This window comes from Quercus robur, chromosome 4, assembly GCF_932294415.1.
Source record: "Quercus robur chromosome 4, dhQueRobu3.1, whole genome shotgun sequence".
Classification (NCBI taxonomy): domain Eukaryota; kingdom Viridiplantae; phylum Streptophyta; class Magnoliopsida; order Fagales; family Fagaceae; genus Quercus; species Quercus robur.
The window spans coordinates 6699670-6709021 of NC_065537.1; the positions used below are offsets into that span (position 1 = coordinate 6699670).

Consider the following 9352-nt stretch of genomic DNA (forward strand, 5'->3'; position numbering starts at 1 on the left):
ATTAAAGGAGATAACACAGAGGACTTTGATAGATTAATAGAGTAATAACAATTTACCCACCTATGTTAGGTCTGTTATCATTTTGCCATTTGCGTTTAAAAAAATGTCACATTACCCTCCTCCTAAGGTCAGCTTAGTTTCAGCTTCGTTACATACGTCATCAATTCATAACAAATATAAATTATGATAAAAAAAAGTTAGGGTTTTCTAAAATCAAGAACAACGAAACATTAGTATCAAATTTTTATTGTTTTGGTTAACTAGAACTTTTATTAAAAAAAACTAAGAATTACAAAATTTGGGGTAAACAATGCTCCAAGCATCAACTAAAAACTGGTACAAAATAGAAGAAGGGGGATTGGAGTGAAATAAAACAAAATAATTTGATAAATTCCCTTCCTTTGCCAAAAGATCCACGCAATGATTACCTTTGCAGTTGGATATTTGATTGAAGGAGTGAGAGGAAAGGGAGTTGTTAATGAGGATGGGGGATGGTCAAAGGAAATTTTTGGGAGATGAAGGACATTGGCCTCTTCAAAAAGGGTTTTCCAAAGAGGGTTTCAGAGGACTCTATCAAGGGCATGACAAGGTTGGAGTCTCTTTTATTTGACCAAGTAAAATGAGGTCCATTGAAGCCCGGGTCCAACAGACATTGTCAAAGCCAAGAGAAGAGCTAACAGAGTCTGCCCTTTGGCCAGAAATGCGGGTCTCCAAAATAATGGCAATGGAGGGACGGTGGGGGCAGACCATATCAGTGAAATTTCTACAAAAGTTTGGGTTGCCAGCACCGGTACAATTCCAAACTAGTATCTTCATTGAGAGGAAGTTAAAAGGATTGGTCAAATGGGCATGACCGGTCATCCATTCTGTTGATAGAGGGGCCAAGAGTTTGCGAGGTTGTGTGTTCAGAGTGAGGCGGAAGGTTATGAGATCCATTGGGGTGTTCAGCATGGTGTTGGTGGAAAGTCTGAAGCAGAGTACACTGTGCTCTACTGATATGATTGTCACAGCTTTACAGGTTTGGCAGCGTTCCACCCTAAAAGCCTCCACCGGTTGCTCTGGTGACTTACATGGGGATGGGCTTCTCTCTGGAGAATTTCAACACCTTCTCAAACAGTAACCCAAGGAATAATACCAATCCCCAAAAATGATGTTGTTTCATCCTTGCACATTGAAGTCCCTATTAGGAAAGACCTCAGTTCCCCAATACATCACTATTTCCATCCTCGTCCCCAAGCTCTCAAGTTCAACATTGAATTTCCTCTTGAATTTGCTTCAAAAATTGTGAATGAGAAAGAGACACCACATACTGATGGAGACAGATATGTGTATGTGTCACATTACTTAATAGAGTTGGGATTGTAGAATTTGTGGTTGCTAATTAAGTCCCCTTGATGGACTTTTTGAATTCCCAACTAACCATTCAGCAATTCATCTAGCTTGGAAATGTAGATGATAAGAGTTGCTGCTACATACAGTAGGCACATTGATTTAAGCTATTCCACTTACTGCATTTGAAAAATGTAGCTAGTAAGAGTATACCCCAAAGACAACCAATGAAAATTGGAAATCAAGTTCTTAACACCAGCATAAAAATTAGTTGTCTTCCTCTTTGAGTAATCAATAGATTACTTCCATTTTTAAATGAAAATTTCAGATTTGGTTCCAACTTCCACTCTTAATCAAAATAAATTGACATCTCAAGTCAAAAATCATGAACAAGCAAAGATCATTAAGTCGCTTGAATATTGAGAAAATGTACAATATGATCACCTCTACAGCTTTTTAACTTTGATATATGATCTTCAATGAATTTGTATCAAAGAGGGAGCCCAATCTTCACAAGTTTTCAGGGGCTTAACATGCTGATTAAGAGTTATAAATGCAAAATATATATTAATCATCCTACCTGTTAATCCAAAAGGAAACTAGATTTGAACTTGAGCATTGCTGATAAAAAATAGTACTAACCTTCAGCAATTTAGGCAAAAGAAGCAAATATTCATGGAGACACTTTCAAGCAAAAAAATTATGGTGCTGGATAATCTGTTGAAGAAAAAAAATATTATTAGATATACACCAAGGATTACTTACTCTCAACATACAAACAAACAGCATAATATTTGGCAATACAAGTCTATATCTATCTCAAAGAAATATGCCTGTACAACTTTATGCTTATAAATTGGACATTCAAATCCTAAAAAATTCCTTTTTGCTAGAGAAAAAGAAACCTGTATTTAAATGAAGGCCAAGCTGCATCTATGCTTTTTGCAGTCTGAATTGTTATGCATTTTGTGCTAATTATGTTCAAGAACTTGAGAATATTCATTAATATATCATGGAAAATGTTGGTGCACTTGACATTTTTGAAATTTTATGACAAATTTTGGATATAAAAGTAACATAGAAGCCTTAATAAATTCAAAATTAACACTAGAATTATGATCTTCACTAGTATGATAAGATACCTTTAGCAGGTCAGAAATGATTAAGAGCTCACTATGCAAAATCATTAGCACCTTTTATATACTCAAGGTAATGATGACTCAAGCCAAAGCTTATTAATTTTGAATATCCTGATACAGGGACCTACAAGTAAGAATCCAATCAAAGACAGAATTATAGCGTTATGTATTGAGTGCATAATGATAAGGAAACCTGAACATTGTTGCCCCATTCTCTCATGTCATCCAGAATTTTCTCTAGTGCTCAAAATTGTTCCAGCAATATTTGTAAGAAAGCTAGGAATCCCATCCTTGAGCTGTACCACTGCCTTCAAATCTTAGAATCCTAATCCTAAGTGACGCTCCCCATAAAAGATTGATAAATGGTAAGCATCTAAAAATAGATTTGACGAACTCATAATTATTGAAAATGAAGAAAATATACCTTTTTGAAAGATCCTGCAATCAAAAATTCACCATATCAATCATTAATCACTCCTTCATAGACCCACTCACAATTTGTTTGATTTCTGTTTGATCAAGAAAAAGAATTAGATGGAATCATAAAACCATAAGCAGAAAGCAATAGTCAAGAATGCTGAAAGCTGCAAATTCCAAAAGAAAGGCCAAAAAAAATCTAAAATTCCCAAGCCTTTGACTGCCTAAAAACTAAAATCAACTTAATCATCTTGAGACTTTATGTTTAAACTTTGAGTTTTGGTAACAAGAAAAAGAACAAGGGCCACTGGTATGACACTGAAGACACATACTAACATGGCCAGATAATGGGAAAATAAAACACAACACTAACATTAATTTGTTTATGGATGTGTGTTCTTAACACATTTTCATATTAACAGGGTACCTAAGTGTTTGTTTGCTATCAATTAAGCTAATAATTAGATTCTATTATATAATTAAATAGAGGCTGTCAAAGGCAATCAGGGATGACCTCATTGATGCTAAAATCTAAAGAAAAATTTTAACAGCATTTTAAATCATACCTTTCCTAATTGTCAAGATATGCATTGCTATGGATATGAAACTGCATCATCTTTTAAAGCAATTACCTCACTTCATTGTCACCAGCAGTGGCCCCAGGCTGGATGTAGGAAAAGCAATTTTAAGAACTAAGAAAAAAAATATAATCCCTTCTTGCTGTGATAACAGTCAACATTCCCATTTTTAGCCCAATATATTTGTCCCTTGTCAAAGTCAAACAATATTTACTTTCATATTACCAATAACCGCATTTTTCATCACATTAGTTACATGATATACATTGCATTTTATGCACATTTAAATGTAGAAGTAGGGATTGGAGTCTATGTATGATGCATAACTGGGAACACTTATTGCATCTTTCATAAACTGTATTAGACAAATTCAAAAGTTTAACTACAGAGAGAAAAGGCCATCTAAACTGCAATTTTATTGTTTAAACAGGCGAGTAACTCAGATATAAGGTTTTACCAGGATCTCCAGGAGGTTAAGAACTACAGAACATGCAAAAATATCAGCTGAAGGTTTATGCATTCAGAGGACAATACTTGCATAGATCCATCATGGGCTGCAACTCATGGTGAAAATCCTAAGAATGTTTATGCAGATTTAAGGAAAAATTAAATCTGACAGTGAAACCACAGTCCTTGTATGGTAAGTCTTCCCACTTGAAACTGGTGCCTAAGCTGTGCCACCATGGCCTAGTAACTCTAATAAGAAATTTTGAAGTGTAATTCAACAGAAAGTCATTTGGGAATGGCATAAAATATATATATATATATATATATATATATATTAAAAGGCAGTGAAACGAAAAATCATAATCGAAATAACATGGATTGCTTTTACTGTTCAAGTGGATGCATTAGTATTTTCAATAGGGAGGGAGCATTAATACGTATAAGTACCGGATGTTTTCTTTTTGCTAAGTATGTAAGAGGGTGGCAAAGAACCAAGGAAGATTACAATCATCAAAATAAAATTGGAGATAATCCTATTAATTTATTCACAGAAGAGTAGGCATGTTGGTGAAACATGAAATGGCTACAGAGCTATAGTCTTCAAAGGGATAGAAGACTTGTTCATGGTTGCAAACACTGTTAGAACCTTTGTTTTTTGGTATAGAGATTCATTGTAAAGTCTACAAAATAAGGACATCAAATACCAAAGAAAGGACTTACATATGTAGTCAGTTACAATTAATAGAACTTATTATTGAAAATCTGTGGCAATTTCTACTAGTGGCAATGTCATGTTTATTTTGTGAATATCCACAAAAAGATTAAAAAGGAAATGAAAGCTCAATTGAAACAACCATCCATGGACATGCACCATCTCTATTTTTTTCAAAAGAAGCTTGCTTATCCTTCTCCTACTCTTGCAGCTTGACTCCAACAGGATTGGTTGCCAGTTGGGACACTCTCTAAAGGTCTACACTTGCTTATCATGTTGCTGTCAAGTATTTTCATTGTTTTTTGAACTGTTAGTTACCTTGCATATTGAAATCAAACTTTTACAATACAAGACCACATTAGTGGCAGAAAAAGGCTATTTCTTCACTATCTTGTTTCCATAAGTCCAAATAGACCATAAAATGGAGAAAAAAAAACAATATGAGCTGAATGAAATCAGTTCTAATATACAGATCAAACCACCCCAGATTTCTCCAGATGAAAAGGGAAAAAAAATATATATATATATATATATATATATATATATATATGATCTTTCAGTATCTTTGACTCAAAGGACTAAGAACTTAGATGTTTCTCAATTCTGCCCTCAAAAGAATTTTAGAAGGTAATTGTAACCTACATAACTGGTTCCAAAGCTCAAGGTCTTCACTTATGGTTGTGCCAGCTTGGTTTCGACAATTCCTAGTATGCAACAACCCATTATCCTTTTTCAACCATATAAGCCCTAGATTTGGAATGATGCCTAATGAGCTTATCATTAACACAAACAGGAATTTGTAAAATTCTCTCAGAATTATTTTGGCTATAGAGTTTTCAAACTAATTCAGAATTCCACCTGAAAGTATCTTTGACCACACATATACAACAACATGTAGAGAACCTAAGCAATTTCATTTGGAATCCCTTTGTCTTTGGGGACATCCAACAAAATAGGAACCCTATATATATACTTGGATGTCTATAAAGGTGTATTATCAATTCACTATGAAATTATTTCATCAAGCTAAAATTACTAAATTACAATGAAAAAGTGACAAATCTTAAATTCTAGACATAATGCATCAACAACCATAACAAGTAGAGTAGGGTTTACAAATCTAAGCAAACCACCTTTTCCAATTTTCAATCTTGTCTACACAGTTGTTTGCCTGCATGAGTCTAATTACTAAAATGACAAACATGTGAAATAAGCACGGAATGTTTGAGGGAGTGAGAAGTATAAATTTAATTGGAAGAAAACAACATGAGACGGAACAATAAACCGATATGCTTGGCAGAAAAAGCTTTCTAGTTTTGATGTTTACTTGCTTTCAAGCAGATGATTTCTTCTACTTCCAAAACTACAAGAAGAAGCATTTTGTTGCAAGTCTTTGTTCATCCAAGTCAAATTGCTAGAAGTCTTATTGACAACTCTAATCAAACATATGGTGGACAGTTCATTAATATTTGTACACAAGAAACAGATAATGCAACAACCAACAAAACTTGGATTAAGAAGAAAGACAGTGACTTACAGAGAAAAAAGGTTGATTAACCTTTAGGGTCACTTTCACTAGATTCCTACCAATCACCTAGCTCTTCAACGCATTCCTTGTACTCACTTGACTCCTTAACTTTAGAGTTACCTTGGGCCATAAATTCTGTGAGTCTTTCAATCCTTTTTGGGTGAGGTTCATAACTAGAGCTTCCAATCCCATCACAGTCATCACAGGTTCACTTGGCTTTGTAACCTTCTACTACTGCTGCCATCGAATAGTTGAAATTATGATGGGGAACACCCAAGCCCTCATAAGGAGTGATGCTATTATTGTTTCTCTCAGCCATAGTTCTGTTAAGATCTTCGATGTCTTTCTTGTATACCATTCACAACCCGCACTTCTTTACCTTTACCATGCCTAGGAATACTTCGTTCGTCTTCAAGTCCTGACAATCAGTTTCAATTTTAATTCCAATTTGACAGAATCCATTTGCATCGCATTCCCATAATGATTTTATGTCTTCCTTTTCGTAGTATTGAGGAGGCATATAAAGTAGCCAAATATGATCTGATAAAGTAACTATTTGGGCCATGCCTGGTGCTGATTTAACTTGTTTTCTGTTGACCTTCAACTGACAAACAAGTGAATAGTCAATTTGTGTTTCCGTTGAATTAATTTGGTGATGTGAATGAGTACAAAAAACAATGCAAACAGCAATCCCGATCCACTCATTACACAAAAAAGAATAAGGTTCTTGTATACTAACCTCATCCCCAATACTTTGATGCCTAAACCACTTTGGTATTTCACTTCCAAGAATAACAATGGGATATCTGTACAGAGGAAACATACTAGAGTGAAGGAGCGGAAGGGACTTTATTATCATTGCAAAAAACACTTCAATGAAGCCTTGATTCTCAGCTAGTTTACTGCAATTTGTAAGGTTGAGATATGAACCAAATAAAGAGTTTGGTTGTAAAAGATCTGGTAGCGTTTCCAATGAGGTACAACCCTTTCCCTTAATAAATCCAATATTTAATGGAAGCTTTGGCCATGATCAAAGACTCATGCAATTGTCCACCACCAAGCTTTTCAAAATAGATAGTTGAGTGATGTTTTCCGAAAGGCAACTAAAATTATTTCCACTTAGACATAAATGTTTTAAAGAGAATAAGCAACAAATATCATTGGGGATTGCATTGAGATTGCAATAACTTAGATTCAGTGTGGTCAAAGAACGCAAACTCGATAAAGAAGTCGATAACAAGTCCATGCGATTGGGACTTCTCTGATTAAATCCACCAAAAGCGAGTCTTTTAAGAGTTTGAAAAAGAGCATTAGAATAAGGCATAAGTCCTGTAGCAGTTCCACTCACATCAACCTCCTTTACACTTTTCTCAGTCACCGAGTTTTCCAGTGGTTTTGAGCATCCGAAAAGATTGAGATCTTAGCTCTGTTTGTTTCAGCATTAACATTTTCTGAAAAATTACTCATTTTCTAAAGAGCATTTTCTAGAAAACTGTCTCATTTTCCAGTGTTTGGTAATGACCTTAAAAATGAGCTTGAGAATGTTTTTTAGTGTTTGGTATGCAATTTTTTTTTAAATATTTCTTTTATAGTTTAAAACATATATATTATGTAAACTAACTAATGTAATCATTATAAATAAAAAATCAAGAATGAATTTGGTTTTCATACTAAAATTTTGACAATAGATACAATCAAAATTAATTAGTTGTCAAATTTTCATGATCTCTACTACTCATCTTGCTCATATATATAGACAGTAACGTACGTACACACACACATGCACACACACACATATATCAACCATTTGTCTATATATATATATATATATTTGACAAAGGAATACATTTTCAATAAGTATAAATAACAATAACTTTTAATTGTCCACTCTTTTTGTTGGTATACTAATTGTCTACTATGGTCAACCACAAGTCTTCAATATTATACTAAATTATGTATTTATATAATGTACTATGTAATATATTATCACTACATAGTATCTGCCAACAAAAAAAGTATTTGCCAACAAATGCAGTTCTCCTAAACAATTATCATTCATTATATAACAATATTATTAGTCCACGGTAAAGATTGTCCCATGTAAAAGCAATTTAGAGCAATATAGGTACTATGTTTAAAATTTTCATCTTTTACTTCATTCTTTCTTTCTTCTTCTTTTTATTTTATTTTTTATTTTTTTGCACTTTATGCACGAAAAAGAAGTAACTTTTGCCTGAAATCCATCAAACCGAAAATTTCTTAGAGAAAAAAGAAAATCGAGCTTGAAATTCAAAGCAAAGAATTGAGATTTTGGTAGAGAGGAATGAAATAATTACCATTGCAAATTTGTTCTCCTTTGCAAGTCGGAGCTATTGACCGATTAGTGAAGGAAAAAAAAAATCTAATCAGAGAATTGCATTATAGAGGGGAAGAGAAACATGGAGAAAAGAGAGAAGAAAGACAGAGAGAGAGATCTATGGGAAGAGGAGAGACCAGAGTTAGTGACAGTGAGGGTGTGAGGAGAAAAAAAGCAAAGAGGAGAGAAAAAGTGAGAAAACTTACTATGAGAGAGAGAAGGCGCCAAAATATTATGTTTCCCACGGCTATAGACGAAGATAATATTTATAGGAGATGCAACGCGTGAGAGAGAGATTGTTTTCCAAAAAATTTTTTTGGAAAACAACCTATAGAAAATAAGCCTTATTTTTATTAGAGTTTTCTGTTGACCACAAATAGTTTTCCATTAACCAGGTTTTTTTTGCACTACCAAACACTGGAAAATGTGGAAAACTATCTTTACAGAATGTTTTCCAGTGAAACAAACAGAGCGTTAAGCCACTTCATATTAAAAAAGGTACTAGGAAGAGACATGAGATTTTTGCAATCTTTTACATTCAATGAAACAAGGCCAGTCAAATTCTTCTCAATTGATATGGGTAATTTTGTAATAGCAGTGCCATCCAAGTAAAGCTCTAATACACTTTTCATATTTTCTCCAAACTCTGGAATTCTTTTTAAATTTAAGCAACCAGAAAAAATAAGGATCTCAAGACACTCAATTTCAAACTTGCCTGGAAGACTTCTGAGGTTTTAGCAATCTTTTAGGTTAAGAAAAGTGAGTTTTTGATGAACTCCAATTGATGGGTGCAAGGAATGTAAATTTATACAACCCTTAAGAACCAGTTTCTCAAGATTTGGGATT

General features: G+C 33.9%; 1 long non-coding RNA gene across 2 annotated transcripts; it reads right to left on the minus strand.

Annotated features, from left to right (window-relative positions):
- Positions 1-231: 231 nt before the first annotated feature.
- LOC126720451 (uncharacterized) lies at positions 232-2979 on the minus strand. 2 transcript variants are annotated; one of them, XR_007653404.1, is made up of 4 exons: positions 2893-2979; positions 2472-2799; positions 1774-1865; positions 232-1508 (listed from the first exon to the last, which is right to left on the minus strand). It is a non-coding gene; the product is annotated as an uncharacterized LOC126720451 (long non-coding RNA). The 2 variants fall into 2 exon arrangements; XR_007653402.1 differs by lacking the exon at positions 2893-2979 and having other exon boundaries at positions 233-1508; positions 1774-1909; positions 2472-2886.
- Positions 2980-9352: the final 6373 nt, after the last annotated feature.